Source organism: Triticum dicoccoides, chromosome 7B, assembly GCF_002162155.2.
Source record: "Triticum dicoccoides isolate Atlit2015 ecotype Zavitan chromosome 7B, WEW_v2.0, whole genome shotgun sequence".
Taxonomy (NCBI): Eukaryota; Viridiplantae; Streptophyta; class Magnoliopsida; order Poales; family Poaceae; genus Triticum; species Triticum dicoccoides.
In genome coordinates this window covers 585,805-608,865 of record NC_041393.1, presented here as the reverse complement: position 1 = coordinate 608,865, position 23,061 = coordinate 585,805, and positions in this window count along the sequence as shown.

The window sequence follows — 23,061 nt, the reverse complement described above, 5'->3', positions numbered from 1 at the left end:
TCAATGATGTTCAACGCCTGGCAGGCCAGATTGCCGTGTTAAGCCGATTTATCAGCCACCTTGGTGAGAAGGCAATCCATTTGTATCAGATGTTGAAGAAGACGGATCAGTTCGTCTGGAGTTCCGCTGCTGATGAAGCATTTGAGGACTTAATGTGGCAATTGGCCAATCCGCCTGTGCTCGCCGCTCCCATTGACAAGGAGCCGTTACTGCTATATGTTGCTGCTAATGCTCATGCGGTCAGCGTGGATATTGTGGTGGAGCGAAAGGAGGCAGGTAAGGAGCATCCGGTTCAACGTCCGGTCTATTATATCAGCGAGGTACTCATTGAGTCCAAGCAAAGGTATCCGCATTGGCAGAAGCTGGTGTACGGAGTTTTTATGGCAAGCCGGAAGCTTAAGCAATACTTCCAAGGGCACCCAATTACGGTGGTCAGTTCTGCTCCTTTGGGGGATATCATCCAGAACCGGGAAGCGACTGGCCGGATTGCCAAGTGGGCTATAGAGCTTGGGCCGCACGGATTGAAGTATGTGCCTTGGATGGCGGTTAAGTCTCAAGCACTTGTTGATTTCATCAATGATTGGACGGAAATGCAAGCACCTGAAGAAAAGCAGGATCACACATATTGGACCATCCATTTTGACGGATCCATGCAATTGGAAGGCTCGGGGGCTGGAGTCGTATTAACTTCCCCACGAGGTGATAAGTTTTGTTACGTTCTCCGCTTAATGTTTCCTTGTACTAACAATGCAGCTGAGTATGAAGCCTTGCTCCATGGTCTCCGGATGGCTAAGGAGATGAACCTAAGTCGAGTTAAGTGCTTCGGTGACTCGGACCTCGTGGCTCAATAAGTGTCTGGCACTTGGGACTCCAAGGACCCACTCATGGCAGCATATCGTCGTGAGGTGGATATTGTTGCAGGTCACTTTAAAGGCTATCAGGTGGACCACGTGGACCAACGGAAGAATGAAGCGGCGGACGCTTTAAGCCGGCTAGGATCTCAGCGCAAACTGGTCCCGCCCAATGTTTTTCTGGATGTGCTGCACAACCCGTCGGTCAAGCTCCCTAGTGAAGCGGATTTGGCTATTCCTGATCCGGAGGCTCAATTGGTGGCAGCTCTTCATGTCATTCCGGATTGGACGCTTCCTTACCTGGCATACATGAACCGGGGCGAGTTACCAGAGGATGAGACTCTGGCCCGACAGATAATCTGGCGGTCCAAGTCTGTGACTATTGTCAATGGCAAGTTGCATCATTGCAGTGTATCAGGGGTGTTTCAACGTTGTGTGTCTCCTGAAGAAGGCTGTGAAATTTTGCGTGAGATCCACGAAGGAGATTGTGGTCACCACGCCAGTTCAAAATCTTTGGTAGCTAAAGCGTTTCGCCATGGCTTCTATTGGTTAACTGCTTATGCTGATGCGGAGGATCTGGTCAGACGATGTGACGGTTGCCAAAAGTTTTCAAGACGTGCTCATGTGCCGGCTCAAGAATTGAGAATGATTCCAATTACTTGGCCGTTTGCGACTTGGGGGCTGGATATGGTTGGGCCTTTCAAAAGGTCCAAAGATAAGAAGACCCACCTCCTGGTGGCGGTTGACAAGTTTACAAAGTGGGTGGAAGCAGAACCTGTTAGCAAGTGTGATGCGGCCACGGCGGTTCAGTTCATCAAAAAAGTGATTTTCCGGTTTGGCTTTCCACACAGTATCATCACAGATAATGGTACCAATTTGTCCAAGGGTGCCATGAAGGAGTTCTGTGAACGGGAGCACATCCGGCTTGACGTTTCATTAGTGGCACACCCACAGTCCAATGGTCAAGCAGAAAGGGCTAATCAAGAGATCTAGAAAGGCATCAAGCCCCGGCTTATGGTTCCTTTGCAGAGAACACTGGGTTGTTGGGTAGAAGAGTTACCATCTGTGTTATGGAGCATCAATACTACACCCAACAGATCAACAGGATACACACCGTTCTTCATGGTTTACGGAGCAGAGGCGGTTCTCCCCTGTGATATCCGTCATGATTCACCTCGTGTGGCGGCTTATGTTGAAGCGGACAATGAGACAGCACGACAAGACGCTTTGGACCTGTTGGATGAAGAACGTGACATAGCAGCCGCCTGCTCGGCGATTTACCAACAGGATCTTCGTCGTTATCACAGTCGCTGAGTCAGAACCATAACCTTTCAGGAAGGAGATTTGGTTCTTCGGCTCATCCAAGATCACACTGATATGCATAAGCTATCCCCACCTTGGGAGGGACCTTTCGTGGTCAGCAAGAATCTGCACAACGGGTCATACTATCTGATCGATATTTGAGAGCATAAAGACTCACGTACATCAGAGGAAGAGACCAACAGGCCGTGGAACATAGCTCATCTTCGGCCTTACTATACCTGAGCCATTGGCTCTACTTATGTACATATTACGACGATATATATATTATGATTAAATATAATAAACCGGAACCTCAGCTAAAGCGGGATATCTGTCCTTTTACATCATGTGTGGTTACACAGAGTTGTTCTAAAGCGGCCTCGGGTTTACCCCTTGAGTTAGCTTTTCAAAAGCATCATGTTATATCACTTGGGGGCTTGGTCGTGTCCGAACCAATGCAACACCTCTTGATAGGCGAAAGCCACCAGATCACTTGGGGACTTGGTCACGTCTGAACCAGTCACGCCTCTTGATCGGCCTAAGGCCACAGAATCACTTGGGGGCTTGGTCGAACCCGAACCATTGCCATGCCTCTTGATCGGCATAAATGCCACGGTTTCATTTGGGGACCTGGCTGACTTGAACCATAGCGACACCTATCGGGAGCTTGGTCATGTCCGACCATGGTAACGCCATCTGATCGGCTCAAATAAGCCTCTTTTTGCAAATGGTTTTATCATTGCCTTTGCTTCACAATTTTCTTTGATAGACATTTCTTTCTTTTTGTTGCGTTTTTTAAACCGACAAAATTTTAAACCGGTTCACACTGTCAATTGACGGAACACGGTCCATTTTTAATCCGGAGACTATTTGCTCGGTTTGATTTTTTGTTAACATCCTATTACGGAGTAACACGGTGTTTTATAACCCGGCACGGTTTACATGGTAAACCGGCATTATATATATACAGGAGCTACTATCTCCTCCAACAGTGTGGGTTTATGAAACCTCCGCTTCAAGATTGGCTAAGCCAACTTCATGCCCAACGATGGCAGGTATTATGTATCTCAAAGATTTGATCATATGCTTAAATTTCAGATATTTTGATTTTATATATGCAGACATCATACTCCGCCTGACGGTACAACCACGGTGGCACTTTAAGATTTTTTATGTTGCAGAAAATACTTTAGAAAGTTCATCACCCAAAGAAAGCACAAGTTGCAGTGGTTATGCACGAAGGCATATTAAGATCAAGAGTATCAGCTAGCCTATTACAAGGCAACACGGTGCCCAAAACAAGATCATTGTTTTTCAAAGGAGAAGAAGTTTAAACCGGCTGCCGGTTCAAGCTTGGTCACCAGCCTGGCCTGATGGTTGTGGGTCATCCCGCGCCGCTTCAACTTCAGTTTCTCTACCCAGCGGCTGGAAATCAACAGTTGTCCAGTCGATTCCCATTAATGCTCGAAAGACAGCTTCATCATGGATCAGCAACGACGGTTCAATATCGGGAGCGTAAATATGCTTACGGATTGGAGGGATAAGATTTTCCACTTCATGAATTGGTGCAGCTACTCGCTTGTTTTGATTGTCATATTGGGCTTGATAATAAGACAAGTCTGCTTCTTCAGCCAATTGACAAGCTAGCGGACGCACCTCCCGGTTTATTGCTCGCAGATCCGCTTCACTAAACTCTGACCCGTCTTCCTTCAAGCTGGGATAGCCCTGAGCCGCTTCAATAGGATCAAAATACGGCACCCAAGCTTTTGCCCGGATTAAGGCATTGATCGCACCGGTTCGAGCAGCAGATTTCTTCAGCTCTTCAACCCGGGCAGGAAGCACCGACAGTTTCTGCAGAGTGTCCTGAATCAAAGTGGGCGCCGGCTTGTTGTGGGATGCAGTACAGATGATCCGTTGTGCACCAGTGTACAGTTGTTTGATCAACGTATAGGCGGCTTTCAATTTCTTCCGCACATCTGACCCCAAATGACCAATGCGTGTCCCTGAAATATCATAAAAGGTTAACAAACCGGCAACTCTGTAAGATGGCAGAATCAATTCAGAAATCAAACCGGCTTACCAAAGATAGCAGTGGTCATGGCATGCACATGCCGCTTTATGCTGGTCAATTCGTCCACCACCGGTTTTAGTGCAGCCTCGGTGTCTTCTGCTCGTTTGGTTAAAGCGGATTTTGCAGTAGCCCAATCCGCCCGCTCCTTCTTGAAATCCTTCTTAAGCTGTTCCATGATGCTTAAGGCGCTGGTCAACTCCTCTTTTGCTTTTGAGGTTTCAGTCTATTAGGACTTCAGATTTTCTTGGAGATCGGCGATTTGGGTCTCTTTTGTCTTCAGCTCAGCCTGCATACAGACAGTTATATGATTCAGCAAGCAGTGCAAGAATTGAAGCACCAACCACATAACAAGTTATGCACTTGGCGCTTGGGGGCTAATGCCTATTTGATCTTCATATTTCACTTGATTATAAAGTTCCAAGCTCAATACAAGTATTCAACTTGGCACTTGGGGGCTAATGGCTATTTGTTCAAATAAGTTTTGATGCGGCGATATTAAATACTTAAGTCCCGGTTTAACTAGACTAAGTTGAACCGGCCCTTGGGGGCTACATCAGCGAATTTCGAGGCGTTAAGATTTATATTAGCAAGTCCCGGTTTGAAAGAAGATTACAAACCAGTCCTTGGGGGATAGGCGAGTCAGCAAGAATTGAAGCATACAAGCAGGAAAAAGCATATGGAAGTTACCTCATATTTATCTTTCATCATGTTAACCAGACCGGCTTCATAGTCATGACTGGTATACAGCCGGTTCAGATAGCCGGAATGGATGTCTTGGGCGTTCAGAGCAGCGTAAGTCGCCAGATCAACATTCCACTTGCCCTTGCCAAAGGCAGCAAATTCTTCCTTGGCAGTATGTTTAGACAAAGCGACTGGATTGCTTGGCTCTGTATGGCCAATGCCAGTAATAACAACTTCATCATCCTTGGCGTCGCCGGTTTGCATTGGGGCCGTCAGTTTATCAGTAGACTTGGATGGACTGGTGGATTTCTCAATCCGGATGGGGCTTCTGGGCTGGTCAACAGGACCGGAGGCATCAACATGTCTCTCTTCAGTAATAAAATCATCATCTTGTGGTGGTGGGTCGTTTGGCACATCCTCATGGATGGCCGCTTCAGGGTTGAGTACTCTGTCCGGTTCAGGAATAGCATCTTCTTCAGCCGCTTTATCTAGGCGAGCCTTCTTGCTTGGCTTAGGCTTGGCCCTGAAAGGAGTAACAAAGGTCAGTACAGTATATGCTACAAAGTAATACACCAGAAGCATTATGATAAGTATGGCTTACCCAAGCACCGTTTTGAGCGGCGGCAGCTGGGTAGCTGATGACTCGCCAGATGATGAATGGGAAGTGATAGTATAATCGGAGTCAGACAGATTAAGAGGTTGACGAAAACAGCCCGTTTTAGGACAAGCACTGACAAGCAAATTAGAGACCTCTGAATGGCGTTTCCGAACCGGACTATTCGGTAAACCGGCGGAGGTAACTACCTGGCCACTATGCCGGGTCGTGCGGCAAGCTTCGTGCTGTTGGGTCTTCATAAGAAATTTGGGATCCAAGTAAGCAAGAGGATGAGAAAATTTAACCTTCCGGTTTGCCTGACGGATTTTTAGTGAAGGCAAAGGATCTGAATCGGAGGAAAGAATAATTACCTCTGCAACATCAGCATGAATGGCTTCGGCATCATCCTGACAAATATCATCATCAATAAGGCGCGTGAAAAATAAGCCAAGTGAATCAAGTTCTACCTCAAGGTCCGGGTTACCCACATCGTCATCAGCGGCCGGATCAGAGGATGCAGTGGTTCTTTTTCCTGTGGGTAGTCTTCTTCACAGCTTTAGTCTTTTGCCGGATTGATCTTTCCGGTTTGTCTGGTTTCTCCTGCGTCAGTTTCTTGCTCCAAAACGGATCATTGCCCTGTTTAAACAGGCATTGATATTAAACAATGACCAGATATATCAATAACAGGTTCAGAAAAAAGAACAATCAAACTCTTACAGCTGGCGGTTTGTTGGTGGCACAGAAGGGAAGCAGGCCGGTTCGAGCACAGACGTGTTCCGGTTCATTCAGCATTTTATTCACAGCCTCTGTGATTTTTCTTCGTCGGTAAGCTGGATGTTAGCATGTCGCAATGGGTCATCAACACTGCCAGTATACTCGCACATCAAACCGGAGCGCTGACTAAGGGGCAGTATGCTCCACGATATCCAACAGCGAGCGAGATCAACTCCTGTTAAACCATTGGCCATGAAGGCTCTGAGCTTGGACAGTTGAGGAGCGTATTTGCTTCTCTCCTTGGCAGTCAACCTTTGCAGAAAGGGGTGTGTATTGCTAAGCCACTCCGGACGAAAGCCAGGCAAAGGATTTTCACCAGCAGGGGAGGTGTCTCTACAATAGAACCATGTTTGATTCCACTCTTTGGGGTGGCTGTGCAGCTTGGCGTGAGGGTATGTGACCTCTTTCCTTTTCTGAATCGCCACACCGCCCAATTCCGTATTGGAACCGTCAGAAAACTCAGTACGGCGGTTTAGATGGAAACGGTCTCTGAAAAACTCCACTGTGGGCTCCTCTTGAAAAAACACCTCACAGAGCACTTGGAAGTGACACATGTTTGTAACAGAGTTGGGACCAGTGTCTTGTGGGTGGAGTTGAAAATCGGCTAAAACGTCCCGGTAAAATTTAGAACCGGGCGGCTTAAAGCCCCGGGCTAAGTGATCTACGAAAATGACGACCTCTCCTTCTTGAGGTGTGGGAGGGCATTCTTTGCCAGGAGCTCTCCAATGGATGGTGTTTTTGCTGCCTAAAGTGCCGATCAGGACTAAATTATTCAGTTGAGTCTCTGTGACGTGAGAAGGAACCCAGTTGCACTCATATACTTGCTTGGCCATGATGAAATCTACAAGATAGGTAATTCCGGTTCAAGAATGCATTTATTAAAGTGCACTGGTATGTACAATGTTAAACCGGAGACAGCTCTATCTAAACCGGAGTTTTATGAAGCAACAACAGCTGGCGGTTCAACAAAGGGACTAATGGTATATACCGGTCTGGAAATTTTTCTACAAAGTTAAACCGCCGGATCTAAGCATTGAAACAGTTGAGATTGCGGATAGATAAGTGTACAGAAACAGATTTCACAAGATTTCTCTACAGCGACGGATCTGAAGCAAGTTCAGAAAAGAAGGAAAATATTCAAGGTTCAAAGAAGAACAGTACCGAATCAAGGGGCAGAGATACAGGTAGATCTATGGTCTTGAGGCATATAAGTAAAGGCGGATGCTAAGAACTACCGCTACACAGAGCAAAGGTTCACAGGTTCATCTAGGATCTATCATATGGGTACGAAGCAGACGATGAACATTGAAGAACATGGAAACCCTAGAATGGATCTACGGAGGAAAAGGTGAAGAACTCACCGAAGCCGAGGAAGAAACAAAAGGTCTCCGCGATGCTCTGGTACAATCAAGGTGATGCAGCGGCCAAGGTTGGAGCAGAAGTCGTCGATGGCGGAGCTCCGAAGCTGGACGACGCGGGGAAGACGAAGCAGAAGGGCACGAAGGGGAAAAAGAAACGACCCTTCGGTATTATTTATAAGGCAAGGGGCATGTGTCAGGCGCAAAAATCAAGGAACCGTGGGTCTGGAAACGGAGTTGTCGCCTCGATTGTCGCAGACCTATTAAACAAAAAAGGTATCATGGATAAGTTTCTTTATAACAGGTGACGTCATGCCGGTTACAACGACCAGAGAAGATAACATCACGGCGATTCAACAAACTACAAGAAGGTGTTGAAGATGAAGATTTTTTGCTAAGGATTGACATGAACCTGTTCAAATCAATCTGGGGCCTAATGTTGAGGATATCACTACTGGGCGTAAACCGGCTTATCTGGGCCGGGTTAACTTCTTCAGTAGTTAACTATGTTGAAACCCAAGAAGGCAGATGAGGGCTCAAGGCCCATAGTTGTTTCAAGGCCTGTAGCCGTAAACCGGCGTTGGTATGTAACTTGTATTGTAAGTTAGGAATAAGTAGAGACCAAACCGGACACATCTATGAGCCGGTATTGGGAATCTATGAACCGACGGGCGTCACCCGTGTATATAAGGGGACGACCCAGCGGCGGTTCAGACAACAGACAACAACTCAAGACATAGGCGAAGCTTGTTTGCTCCCTAGTCATCGAAACCCCATCAATTCCATCACAACTAGACGTAGGCTTTTACCTTCATTGAAGGGGCCGAACTAGTATAAACTCTCTTGCGTCCTGTGTCCGCTTTAACCCCTTCATGCTAACCCGTCGCGATGGCTCCACGACTAAGTCCTTTCATGAGGACATCTGCCGTGACAAAACCACGACAACTTCCCTAGAAAGAAAATTAAATTACCTTATGAATCTATTATGAGAGCCACTTATGGATTACCTACCAAAGATGGCAATACCTAGATCTATCCTTGCTTTTTATGCCTAGCTAGGGTCGTTAAACGATAGCGCTTGTTGGGAGGCAACCCAATTTTATTTTTATTCCTTGCTTTTTGCTCCTGTTTAGTAATAAATAATTTATCTAGCCTATGTTTTGGTTGTGTTTTTTGTTTTTAATTAGTGTTTGTGCCAAGTAGAACCGTTGGGAAGACTTGGGGAAAGTCTTTTTAATCTTGCTGTAAAAAATAGAAACTTTAGCGCTCAGGAGAATTGATGCCATTTTTATTTGGAAAGCTCTATTTAGTTAATTCTTTTTGCAGATGATTAATAGGTAAATTCCTCACGTCCAGAAATTTATTTTAGAATTTTTGGGGTTCCATATCTTGCGTTAGCTACAGATTACTACAGACTGTTCTGTTTTTGACAGATTCTGTTTTTCGTGTGTTGTTTGCTTATTTTAATGAATCTATGGCTAGTAAAATAGTTTATAAACCATAGATAAGTTGGAATACAGTAGGTTTAACACCAACATAAATAAAGAATGAGTTCATTACAGTAACTTGAAGTGGTGTTTTGTTTTCTTTCGCTAACGGAGCTCACGAGATTTTCTACTTTAAGTTTTGTGTTGTGAAGTTTTCAAGTTTTGGGTGAAAGATTTGATGGATTATGGAACAAAGAGTGGCAAGAGCCTAAGCTTGGGTATGCCCATGGCACCCCAAGATAATATAAGGACACCTAAAAGCCAAAGCTTGGGGATGCCCCGGAAGGCATCCCCTCTTTCGTCTACTTCCATCGGTAACTTTACTTCGAGCTATATTTTTATTCAGCACATGATATGTGTTTTGCTTGGAGCGTCTTGTATGCTTTGAGTATTTGCTTTTTAGTTTACCACAATCATCCTTTCTGTACACACCTTTTGAGAGAGACACACATGATTCGGAAATTATTAGAATACTCTATGTGCTTCACTTATATCTTTTGAGTTATATAGTTTTTGCTCTAGTACTTCACTTATATCTTGTAGAGCACGGTGGTGGTTTTGTTTTATAGAAACTATTGATCTCTCATGCTTCACTTAGATTATTTTGAGAGTCTTAAATAGCATGGTAATTTACTTAAATAATCATAATATTCTAGGTATTCAAGACTAGTAAAAACTTTCTCATGAGTGTGTTGAATACTAAGAGAAGTTTGATGCTTGATGATTGTTTTGAGACATGGAGATAGTGATATCAAAGTTGTGCTAGTTGAGTAGTTGTGAATTTGAAAAATACTTGTGTTGAAGTTTTCAAGTCCCATAGCATGCACGTATGGTAAATGTTATGTAACAAATTTGAAACATGAGGTGTTCTTTGATCGTCCTCCTTATGAGTGGCGGTCGGGGATGAGCGATGGTCTTTTCCTACCAATCTATCCCCCTAGGAGCATGCGCGTAGTTCTTGGTTTTTGATGACTTGTAGATTTTTGCAATAAGTATGTGAGTTCTTTATGACTAATGTTGAGTCCATGGATTATACGCACTCTCACCTTTCCATCATTGCTAGCCTCTTCGGTATCGTGCATTGCCCTTTCTCACATTGAGAGTTGGTGCAAACTTCGCCGGTGCATCCAAACCCCGTGATATGATACGCTCTTTCACACATAAACCTCCTTATATCTTCCTCAAAACAGCCACCATACCTACCTATTATGGCATTCCCATAGCCATTCCGAGATATATTGCCATGCAACTTTCCACCGTTCCGTTTATCATGACGCGTTCATCATTGTCATATTGCTTTGCATGATCATGTAGTTGCCATAGTATTTGTGGCAAAGCCACCATTCATAATCCTTTCGTACATGTCACTCTTGGTTCATTGCATATCCCGGTACACCGTCGGAGGCATTCATATAGAGTCATACTTTGTTCTAGTATCGAGTTGTAATCATTGAGTTGTAAATAAATAGAAGTGTGATGATCATCATTTTCTAGAGCATTGTCCCAAGTGAGGAAAAATAAAAAATAAAAAAAGGAGAAAGGCCATAAAAAGGGAGAAGGCCCAAAAAAATGAGAGAAAAAGAGAGAAGGGACAATGCTACTATCCTTTTTACCACAGTTGTGCTTCAAAGTAGCACCATAATCTTCATGATAGAGAGTCTTTTGTTCTGTCACTTTCATATACTAGTGGGAAATTTTCATTATAGAACTTGGCTTGTATATTCCAACAATGGGCTTCCTCAAATGCCCTAGGTCTTCATGAGCAAGCAAGTTGGATGCACACCCACTAGTTTCTTTTGTTGAGCTTTCATACATTTATAGCTCCAGTGCATCCGTTGCATGGCAATCCCTACTCCTTGCATTAACATCAATTGCTGAGCATCTCCATAGCTCATTGATTAGCCTCGTTGACGTGAGACTTTCTTCCTTTTTGTCTTCTCCACATAACCCCCATCATTATATTCTATTCCACCCATAGTGCTATATCCATGGCTCATGCTCATGTATTGCATGAAGGTTGAAAAAGTTTGAGATTACTAAAGTATGAAAAAATTGCTTGGCTTGTCATCGGGGTGGTGCATGATGAGAGCATTCTTGTGTGACGAAAATGGAGGATGACTAAACTATATGATTTTGTAGGGATGAACTTTCTTTGGCCATGTGATTTTGAGAGGACATAATTGCTTAGTTAGTATGCTTGAAGTATTATTATTTTTATGTCAATATTGAACTTTTATCTTGAATCTTTCAGATCTGAATATTCATACCACAATTAAGAAGAATTACATTGAAATTATGCCAAGTAGCATTCCACATCAAAAATTCTGTTTTTATCATTTACCTACTCGAGGACGAGCAGGAATTAAGCTTGGGGATGCTTGATACGTCTCCAACATATCTATAATTTTTTATTGTTCCATGCTACATTATATTCTGTTTTGGACATTATTGGGCTTTATTATACACTTTTATATTATTTTTGGGACTCACCTATTAACCGAAGGCCCAGCCCAGAATTGTTGTTTTTTGCCTATTTCAGTTTCGCAGAAAAAGAATATCAAATGGAGTCCAAACGGAATGAAACCTTCGGGAACGTGATTTTCGGAACGAATGTGATCCAGAGGACTTGGACCCTACGTCAAGACATCAACCAGGAGGCCACAAGCTAGGAGGGCGCGCCTACCCCCCTGGGCGCGCCCTCCACCCTCGTGGGCCCCCTGTTGCTCCACCCACGTACTCCTTCCTCCTATATATACCTACGTACCCCAAAACTACCAGATACGGAGCCAAAACCCTAATTCCACCGCCGTAACTTTCTGTATCCATGAGAACCCATCTTGGGGCCTTTTCCGGAGCTCCGCCAGAGGGGACATCGATCACGGGGGGCTTCTACATCAACACCATAACCCCTCCGATGAAGTGTGAGTAGGTTACTTCAGACCTACGGGTCCATAGTTATTAGCTAGATGGCTTCTTCTCTCTTTTTGGATCTCAATACAAAGTTCTCCCCCTCTCTTGTGGAGATCTATTCGATGTAACCTTCTTTTTGCGGTGTGTTTGTTGAGACCGATGAATTGTGGGTTTATGATCAAGTTTATCTATGAACAATATTTGAATCTTCTCTGAATTCTTTTATGTATGATTGGTTATCTTTGCAAGTCTCTTTGAATTATCAGTTTGGTTTGTCCTACTAGATTGATCTTTCTTGCAATGGGAGAAATGCTTAGCTTTGGGTTCAATCTTGCGGTGTCCTTTCCCAGTGACAGTAGGGGCAGCAAGGCACATATTGTATTGTTGCCATCGAGGATAACAAGATGGGGTTTATATCATATTGCATGAGTTTATCCCTCTACATCATGTCATCTTGCTTAAAGCGTTACTCTGTTCTCTTGAACTTAATACTCTAGATGCATGCTGGATAGCGGTCGATGTGTGGAGTAATAGTAGTAGATGCAGGCAGGAGTCGGTCTACTTGTCTCGGACGTGATGCCTATATACATGATCATACCTAGATATTCTCATAACCATGCTCAATTCTGTCAATTGCTCAACAGTAATTTGTTTATCCACCGTGAATACTTATGCTCTTGAGAGAAGCCACTAGTGAAACCTATGGCCCCCGGGTCTATTTTCCATCATATTAATCTTTCAACACTTAGTTATTTTTATTGCCTTTTATTTTACTTTGCATCTTGATCATAAAAAATACCACAAATATTATCTTATCATATCTATCAGATCTCACTCTCGTAAGTGACCGTGTAGGGATTGACAACCCCTTATCGTGTTGGTTGCGAGGATTTATTTGTTTGTGTAGGTGCGAGGGACTTGTGCGTGGCCTCCTACTGGATTGATACCTTTGTTCTCAAAAACTGAGGGAAATACTTACGCTACTTTGCTGCATCACCCTTTCCTCTTCAAGGGAAAACCAACGCAGTGCTCAAGAGGTAGCACCGGGCGAGGGCGGCGCCTGTGGGGCGGCTGCCTGTGCATCCTCAATAGGCTGTCGGGTGCTGCCCGTTATGCATGTCCCATTCATAGGATCCATGCCCCGATCCGGAGCATGATCCGGCGCCTGTTCATCAAGTAGCTCAAGACGAGCACCACGTCCAATACCTGTAGTATGATTAGGAAGCAACACAGGAGCATTTGCAACATCCACAAATTGATCAGGCGAAGATATGGTAGAGTGAACAGGTGGCATAGGAGTTTCAGAGTTGTTTAGAAGTGCATGAAAACGGAACACATTCTCATCAAACACAACGTCACGAGATATGTAGACGTGATTGGTGGGAACATGTAGGCATTTTTACCCTTTGTGAAGGGAACTATACCCAAGAAAAACACACTTTTTAGACTAAAACTCTAGCTTACGTTTGTTGTATGGACGCAAATGGGGCCAACATGCACACCCAAACACTTCGAGGAAAGTGTAATCTGGGACTTCATTGAGAAAGAGTTCAAGCAGGGTTTTCTGAAGGAAATATGCCCTAGAGGCAATAATAAAGTTATTATTTATTCCTCATATCATGATAAATGTTTATTATTCATGCTAGAATTGTATTAACCGGAAACTTAGTACATGTGTGAATACATAGACAAACAGAGTGTCACTAGTATGCCTCTACTTGACTAGCTCGTTAATCAAAGATGGTTATGTTTCCTAACCATAGACATGAGTTGTTATTTGATTAATGGGATCACATCATTAGGAGAATGATGTGATTGACTTGACCCATTCCGTTAGCTTAGCACTTGATCGTTTAGTTTTCTGCTATTGCTTTCTTCATGACTTATACATGTTCCTATGACTATGAGATTATGCAACTCCCGATTACCGGAGGAACACTTTGTGTGCTACCAAACGTCACAACGTAAGTGGGTGATTATAAAGGTGCTCTACAGGTGTCTCCGATGGTACTTGTTGAGTTGGTATAAATCAAGATTAGGATTTATCACTCTGATTGTTGGAGAGGTATCTCTAGGCCCACTCGGTAATGCACATCACTATAAGCCTTTCAAGCATTGTAACTAATGAGTTAGTTGCGGGATGATGTATTACAGAACGAGTAAAGAGACTTGCTGGTAACAAGATTGAACTAGGTATTGAGATACCGACGATCAAATCTCGGGCAAGTAACATACCGATGACAAAGGGAACAACGTATGTTCTTATGCGGTTTGACCGATAAAGATCTTCGTAGAATAGTGGGAGACAATATGAAAATCCAGGTTCCACTATTGGTTATTGACCGGAGATGTGTCTCGGTCATGTCTACATAGTTCTCGAACCCGTAGGGTCCGCACGCTTAAAGTTTGGTGACGATCGGTATTATGAGTTTTCGTATTTTGATGTACCAAAGGTAGTTCGGAGTCCCGGATATGATCGTGGACATGACGAGGAGTCTCGAAATGGTTGAGACATAAAGATCGATATATTGGACGACTATATTCGGACACCAGAAGTGTTCCGGGTGGTTTCGGAGAAAACCGGAGTGCCGGAGGGTTACCGGAACCCCCCCTCCTCGGGAGAAATAGTGGGCCTTATGGGCCTTAGTGGAGAGAGAGAGGGCTCGCCTAGGGCAGGCCGCGTGCCCCTCCCCCTCTGATTCAAATTGGACTAGGAGAGGGGGGCGGCGCCTCCCCTTTCCTTCTCCCTCCCCCCCTTCCTTTCCCCCTCCTAGTAGGAGTAGGAAAGAGGGGAATCCTACTCCTACTAGGAGGAGGATTCCTCCTCCTGGCGCGCCCTCTAGGGACGGCCAGCCTCCCCCTTGCTCCTTTATATACGGGGGTAGGGGCACCTCTAGACACACAAGTTGATCTATTCCAGCCGTGTGCGGTGCCCCCCTCCACCATAATCCACCTCGATTATATCGTAGTGGTGCTTAGGCGAAGCCCTGCGTCGGTAGCATCATCATCATTGTCATCATGCCATCATGCTGACGAAACTCTCCCATGAAGCTCTGCAGGATCGGAGTTCATGGGACTTCATCGAGCTGAACGTGTGCTGAACTCGGAGGTTCCATGCGTTCGGTACTTGGATCGGTCGGATCATGAAGACGTACGACTACATCAACCGCATTGTGCTAACGCTTCCGCTTTCGGGGTACGAGGGTACGTGGACACACTCTCCCCTCTTGTTGCTATGCATCACCATGATCATGTGTGTGCGTAGGATTTTTTTTAAATTACTACGTTCTCCAATAGCGGTATCAGAGCCAGGTTATGCGTAGATGTTATATGCATGAGTAGAACACAAGTGAGTTGTGGTCGATACAAGTCATACTGCTTACCAGCATGTCATACTTTGGTTCGGGGGTATTGTTGGATGAAGCGGCCCGGACCGACATTACGCGTACGCTTACGCGAGACTGGTTCTACCGACGTGCTTTGCACACAGGTGGCTGGCGGGTGTCAGTTTCTCCAACTTTAGTTGAACCAAGTATGGCTACGCCTGGTCCTTGAGAAGGTTAAAACAACACTAACTTGACAAACTATCGGTGTGGTTTTGATGCGTAGGTAAGAACGATTCTTGCTCAGCCCCTAGCAGACACGTAAAACTTGCAACAACAAAGTAGAGGACATCTAACTTGTTTTTGCAGGGCATGTTGTGATGTGATATGGTTGATGTCTACTACACAACCTTCTTCTTGTAGACGTTGTTGGGCCTCCAAGTGCAGAGGTTTGTAGGACAGCAGCAAATTTCCCTCAAGTGGATGACCTAAGGTTTATCAATCCGTGGGAGGCGTAGGATGAAGATGGTCTCTCTCAAGCAACCCTGCAACCAAATAACAAAGAGTCCCTTGTGTCCCCAACACACCTAATACAATGGTAAATTGTATAGGTGCACTAGTTTGGCGAAGAGATGGTGATACAAGTGCAATATGGATGGTAGATATAGGTTTTTGTAATCTGAAAATATAAAAACAGCAAGGTAACTAATGATAAAAGTGAGCACAAACGGTATTGCAATGTGTTGAAACAAGGCCTAGGGTTCATACTTTCACTAGTGCAAGTTCTCTCAACAATAATAACATAATTGCATCATATAACTATCCCTCAACATGCAACAAAGAGTCACTCCAAATTCACTAATAGCGGAGAACAAACGAAGAGATTATGGTAGGGTATGAAACCACCTCAAAGTTATCCTTTCTGATCGATCTATTCAAGAGTCCGTAGTAAAATAACGTGAAGCTATTCTTTCCGTTCAAAATAGAACAGTCAAAGAAAGAGTTCTTGTCTGTGTTACAAGGTGTGAAATTGAGTAAGACTCAAAACCCGACCACGACAGAAGATAGCAAGAGAATGAAAGTCATTCCCTATGCCTCAGCCATAGGTTCTATAAAGTATGCCATGCTATGTACCAGATCTATTGTATACCCTACACTGATTTTGGCAAGGTAGTACAATAGTGATCTAGGAGTAGATCACTGGACAGCGGTCAAAATTATCCTTAGTGGAATAAGGATATGTTTCTCGATTATGGAGGTGACAAAAAGGTTCGTCGTAAAGGGTTACGTCGATGCAAGTTTTGACGCTAATCCAGATGACTCTAAGTCTCAATCTGGATACACATTGAAAGTGGGAGCAATTAGCTAGAGTAGCTCTGTGCAGAGCATTGTTGACATAGAAATTTGCAAAATACATACGGATCTGAATGTGGCAGACCCGTTGACTAAACTTCTCTCACAAGAAAAACATGATCACACCTTAGTACTCTTTGGGTGTTAATCGCATAGCGATGTGAACTAGATTACTGAATCTAGTAAACCCTTTGGGTGTTGGTCACATGAAGATGTGAACTAATCACATAAAGATGTGAACTATTAGTGTTAAATCACATGGTGATGTGAACTAGATTATTGACTCTAGTGCAAGTGGGAGACTGAAGGAAATATGCCCTAGAGGCAATAATAAAGTTATTATTTATTTCCTTACATATCATGATAAAAGTTTATTATTCATGCTAGAATTGTATTAAACCGGAAACATGATACATGTGTGAATACATAGACAAACAGAGTGTCACTAGTATGCCTCTACTAGACTAGCTTGTCAATCAAAGATGGTTATGTTTCCTAACCATGGACAAAGAGTTGTCATTTGATTAATAGGATCACATCATTAGTTGAATGATCTAATTCACATGACCCATTCCATTAGCTTAGCACCCGATCGTTTAGTATGTTGCTATTGCTTTCTTCATGACTTATACATGTTCCTATGACTATGAGATTATGCAACTCCCGTTTGCCAGAGGAATACTTTGTGTGCTACCAAACGTCACAACGTATCTGGGTGATTATAAAGGAGCTCTATAGGTGTCTCCAAAGGTACATGTTGGGTTGGCGTATTTCGAGATTAGGATTTGTCACTCCGATTGTCGGAGAGGTATCTCTGGGCCCTCTCGGTAATGCACATCACTTAAGCCTTGCAAGCATTGCAACTAATGAGTTAGTTGCGGGATGATGTATTACAGAATGAGTAAAGAGACTTGCCGGTAACAATATTGAACTAGGTATGGGATACCGATGATCGAATCTCGGGCAAGTAACATACCGATGACAAAGGGAACAATGTATGTTGTTATGCGGTCTGACCGATAAAAGATCTTCGTAGAATATGTAGGAGCCAATATGAGCATCCAGGTTCCGCTATTGGTTATTGACCGGAGATGTGTCTCGGTCATGTCTACATTGTTCTCGAACCCGTAGGGTCCGCACGCTTAAGGTTACGATGACAGTTATATTATGAGTTTATGAATTTTGATGGACTGAAGGTTGTTCGGAGTCCCGGATGTGATCACGGACATGACGAGGAGTCTCGAAATGGTCGAGACATAAAGATTGATATATTGGAAGCCTATGTTTGGATATCAGAAGTGTTCCGGGTGAAATCGGGATTTTACCGGAGTACCGGGAGGTTACCGGAACCCCCCGGGAGGTATATGGGCCTTAGTGGGCCTTAGTGGAAGAAGAGAAGAGGCAGCCAGGGCTGGGCCGCGCGCCCCTCCCCCCCCTTGGTCCGAATTGGACAAGGAGAGGGGGCCGGCCCCCCTTCCTCCTCTCTCTCCTCTCCCCCCCTCCACGAATCCTATTCCAACTAGGAAAGGGGGGGAGTCCTGCTCCCAGAAGGAGTAGGACTCCTCCTGGCGCGCCTCTCCTGGCTGGCCGGCCCCCCTCCCTTGAACCTTTATATACGGAGGCAGGGGCACCCCCTAGAGACACAAGTTGATCCACGTGATCATATTCTTAGCCGTGTGCGGTGCCCCCTTCCACCATAGTCCTCGATAATACTGTAGCGGTGCTTAGGCGAAGCCCTGCGACAGTAGTACATCAAGATCGTCACCACGCCGTCGTGCTGACGGAACTCTTCCCTGACACTTTGCTGGATCGGAGTCCGGGGATTGTCATCGAGCTGAACGTGTGCTAGAACTCGGAGGTGCCGAAGTTTCAGTGCTTGATCGGTCGGGCCATGCAGACGTACGACTACATCAACCAAACGCTTCCGTTGTCGATCTACAAGGGTACGTAGATCACACTCTCCCCCTCTCGTTGCTATGCATCACCATGATCTTGCGTGTGCGTAGGAAATTATTTTGAAATTACTACGAAACCCTACAGTGGCATCCGAGCCTAGGTTTTATATGTTGATGTTATATGCATGAGTACAACACAAGTGAATTGTGGGCGATATAAGTCATACTGCTTACCAGCATGTCATACTTTGGTTCGGCGGTATTGTTGGACGAAGCGGCCCGGACCGACATTACGCGTACGCTTACGCGAGACCGGTTCTCCCGACGTGCTTTGCACAAAGGTGGCTAGTGGGTGACAGTTTCTCCAACTTTAGTTGAACCGAGTGTGGCTACGCCCGGTCCTTGCGAAGGTTAAAACAACACCAATTTGACAAACTATCATTGTGGTTTTGATGCGTAGGTAAGATTGGTTCTTGCTTAAGCCCGTAGCAGCCACCTAAAACTTGCAACAACAAAGTAGAGGACGTCTAACTTGTTTTTGCAGGGCATGTTGTGATGTGATATGGTCAAGACATGATGCTAAATTTTATTGTATGAGATGATCATGTTTTGTAACCGAGTTATCGGCAACTGGCAGGAGCCATATGGTTGTCGCTTTATTGTATGCAATGCAATCACGATGTAATTCTTTACTTTATCACTAAGTGGTAGCGATAGTCATGGAAGCATAAGATTGGCGAGACGATAACGATGCTACGATGGAGATCAAGGTGTCACGCCGATGACGATGGTGATCATGATGGTGCTTCGAAGATGAAGATCACAAGCACAAGATAATGATGGCCATATCATATCACTTATATTGATTGCATGTGATGTTTATCTTTTATGCATCTTATCTTGCTTTGATTGACGGTAGCATTATAAGATGATCTCTCACTAATTATCAAGAAGTGTTCTCCCTGAGTATGCACCGTTGCGAAAGTTCTTCGTGCTGAGACACCACGTGATGAACGAGTGTGATAGGCTCTACGTTCAAATACAACGGGTGCAAAACAGTTGCACACGCGGAATACTCAGGTTATACTTGACGAGCCAAGCATATACAGATATGGCCTTGGAACACGGAGACCGAAAGGTCGAGCGTGAATCATATAGTAGATATGATCAACATAGTGATGTTCACCAATGAAACTACTCCATCTCACATGATGATCGGACATGGTTTAGTTGATTTGGATCACGTGATCACTTAGAGGATTAGAGGGATGTCTATCTAAGTGGGAGTTCTTAAGTAATATGATTAATTGAACTTAAATTTATCATGAACTTAGTCCTGGTAGTATTTTGCAAATCATGTTGTAGATCAATAGCTCGCGTTGTTGCTTCCCTGTGTTTATTTTGATATGTTCCTAGAGAAAATTGTGTTGAAAGATGTTAGTAGCAATGATGCGGATTGGATCCGTGATCTGAGGTTTATCCTCATTGCTGCACAGAAGAATTATGTCCTTGATGCACCGCTAGGTGACGGACCTATTGTAGGAGAAGATGCAGACATTATGAACGTTTGGCTAGCTCAATATGATGACTACTTGATAGTTTAGTGCACCATGCTTAATTGCTTAGAATCGGGACTTCAAAGACGTTTTGAACGTCATGGAGCATATGAGATGTTCCAGGAGTTGAAGTTAATATTTCAAGCAAATACCCGAGTTGAGAGATATGAAGTCTCCAACAAGTTCTATAGCAAAAAGATGGAGGAGAATCGCTCAACTAGTGAGCATGTGCCCAGATTGTCTGAGGACTACAATCGCTTGAATCAAGTGGGAGTTAATCTTCCAAATAAGATAGTGATTGACAGAATTCTCTAGTCACCATCACCAAGTTAGTAGAACTTCGTGATGAACTATGATATGCAAGGGATAACAGAAACGATTCCCAAGCTCTTCGTAATGCAGAAATTGACGAAGGTAGAAATCGAGAAAAACATCAAGTGTTGATGGTAGACAAGACCACTAGTTTCAAGAAAAGGGCAGAGGGAAGAAAGGGAACTTCAAGAAGAACAGCAAGCAAGTTGCTGCTCAAGTGAAGAAGCCCAAGTCTGGTCCTAAGCCTAAGACTAAGTGCTTCTACTGCAAAGGGATTGGTCACTGGATGCGGAACTACCCCAAGTGATTGGCAGATAAGAAGGATGGCAAAGTGAACATAAGTATATTTGATATACATGTTATTGATGTGTACTTTACTAGTGTTTATAGCAACCCCTCAGTATTTGATACTAGTTCAATTGCTAAGATTGGCAACTCGTAACGGGAGTTGCAGAATAAACAGAGACTAGTTAAGGGTGAAGTGATGATGTGTGTTGGAAGTGGTTCCAAGATTGATATGATCATCATCGCACACTCCCTATACTTTCGGGATTAGTGTTGAACCTGAATAAGTGTTATTTGGTGTTTGCGTTAAGCATGAATATGATTTGATCATGTTTATTGTAATACAGTTATTCATTTAAGTAAGAGAATAAATTGTTGTTCTGTTTACATGAATAAAACCTTATATAGTTACACACCAAATGAAAATAGTTCGTTGGATCTCGATCGTAGTGATACACATAATCATAATATTGAAACCAAAAGATGCAAAGTTAATAATGATAGTGCAACTTATTTGTAGCACTGCCGTTTAGGTTATATTGGTGTAAAGTGCATGAAGAAACTCCATGCTGGTGGGATTTTGGAATCACTTGATTATGAATCACTTGATGCTTGCGAACCATGCCTCATGGGCAAGATGACTAAGACTCCGTTCTCCGGAGCAAGCAACTGACTTATTGGAAATAATACATACTGATGTATGCGGTCCGATGAGTGTTAAGGCTCACGGCAAGTATCATTTTTTTCTGAACTTCACAGATGATTTGAGCAGATATGGGTATATCTACTTAATGAAACATAAGTCTGAGACATTTGAAAAGTACAAAGAATTTCAGAGTGAAGTTGAAAATCATCGTAACAAGAAAATAAAGCTTCTATGATCTGATCGTGGAGGAGAATATTTGAGTTACGAGTTTGGTGTACATTTGAAACAATGCGGAATAGTTTTGCAACTCACGCCACATGAAACACCACAGCATAATGGTGTGTCCGAACGTCATAACCGTACTTTATTGGATATAGTGCAATCTATGATGTCTCTTACCAATCTACCACTATCGTTTTGGGATTATGCATTAGAGACAGCTGCATTCACGTTAAAAGGGCACCATCTAAATCTGTTGAGACGACACCGTATGAACTGTGGTTTGGCAAGAAACCAAAGTTGTCGTTTCTTAAAGTTTGGGGTTGCAATGCTTATGTGAAAAAGTTTCATCCTGATAAGCTCAAACCCAAATCGGAAAGGTGTGTCTTCATAGGATACCCAAAAAGTCACTATTGGGTACACCTTCTATCACAGATCCAAAGGCAAGACATTCGTTGCTAAGAATGGATCCTTTCTAGAGAAGGAGGTTCTCTCGAAAGAAGTGAGTGGGAGGAAAGTAGAACTTGATAAGGTAATTGTACCTTCTCCCTTATTGGAAAGTAGTTCATCACAGAAATCTGTTCCTGTGACTACTACACCAATTAGTGAGGAAGCTAATGATGATGACCATGTAACTTCAGATCAAGTTACTACCGAATCTCGTAGGTAAACCAGAGTGAGATCCGCACCAGAGTGGTACGGTAATCCTGTTCTGGAGGTCATTCTACTTGACCGTGACGAACCTACGAACTATGAAGAAGCGATGGTGAGCCCAGATTTCGCAAAATGGCTTGAGGCTATGAAATCTGAGATGGGATCCATGTATGAGAACAAAGTATGGACTTTGGTTGACTTGCCCGATGATCGGCAAACAATTGAGAATAAATGGATCTTCAAGAGGAAGACGGACGATGATAGTAGTGTTACTATCTACAAAGCTAGAATTGTCGCAAAAGGTTTTCGACAAGTTCAAGGTGTTGACTACGATGAGAGTTTCTCACTCGTATCTATGCTTAAGTCTGTCCGAATCATGTTAGCAATTGCCGCATTTTATGAAATCTGGCAAATGGATAAACAAAACTACATTCCTTAATAGATTTATTAAAGAAGGGTTGTATATGATACAACCAGAAGGTTTTGTCAATCCTAAAGGTGCTAACAAAATATGCAAGCTCCAGCAATCCATCTATGGACTGGTGCAAGCATCTCGGAGTTGGAATATACGCTTTGATAAGTTGATCAAAGCATATAGTTTTATACAGACTTGCGATGAAGCCTGTATTTACAAGAAAGTGAGTGGGAGCACTACGACATTTCTGATAAGTTTATGTGAATGATATATTGTTGATCGGAAATAATGTAGAATTATTCTGCAAAGCATAAAGGAGTGTTTGAAAGGAATTTTCCAAAGAAAGACCTCGGTGAAGCTGCTGACATATTGAA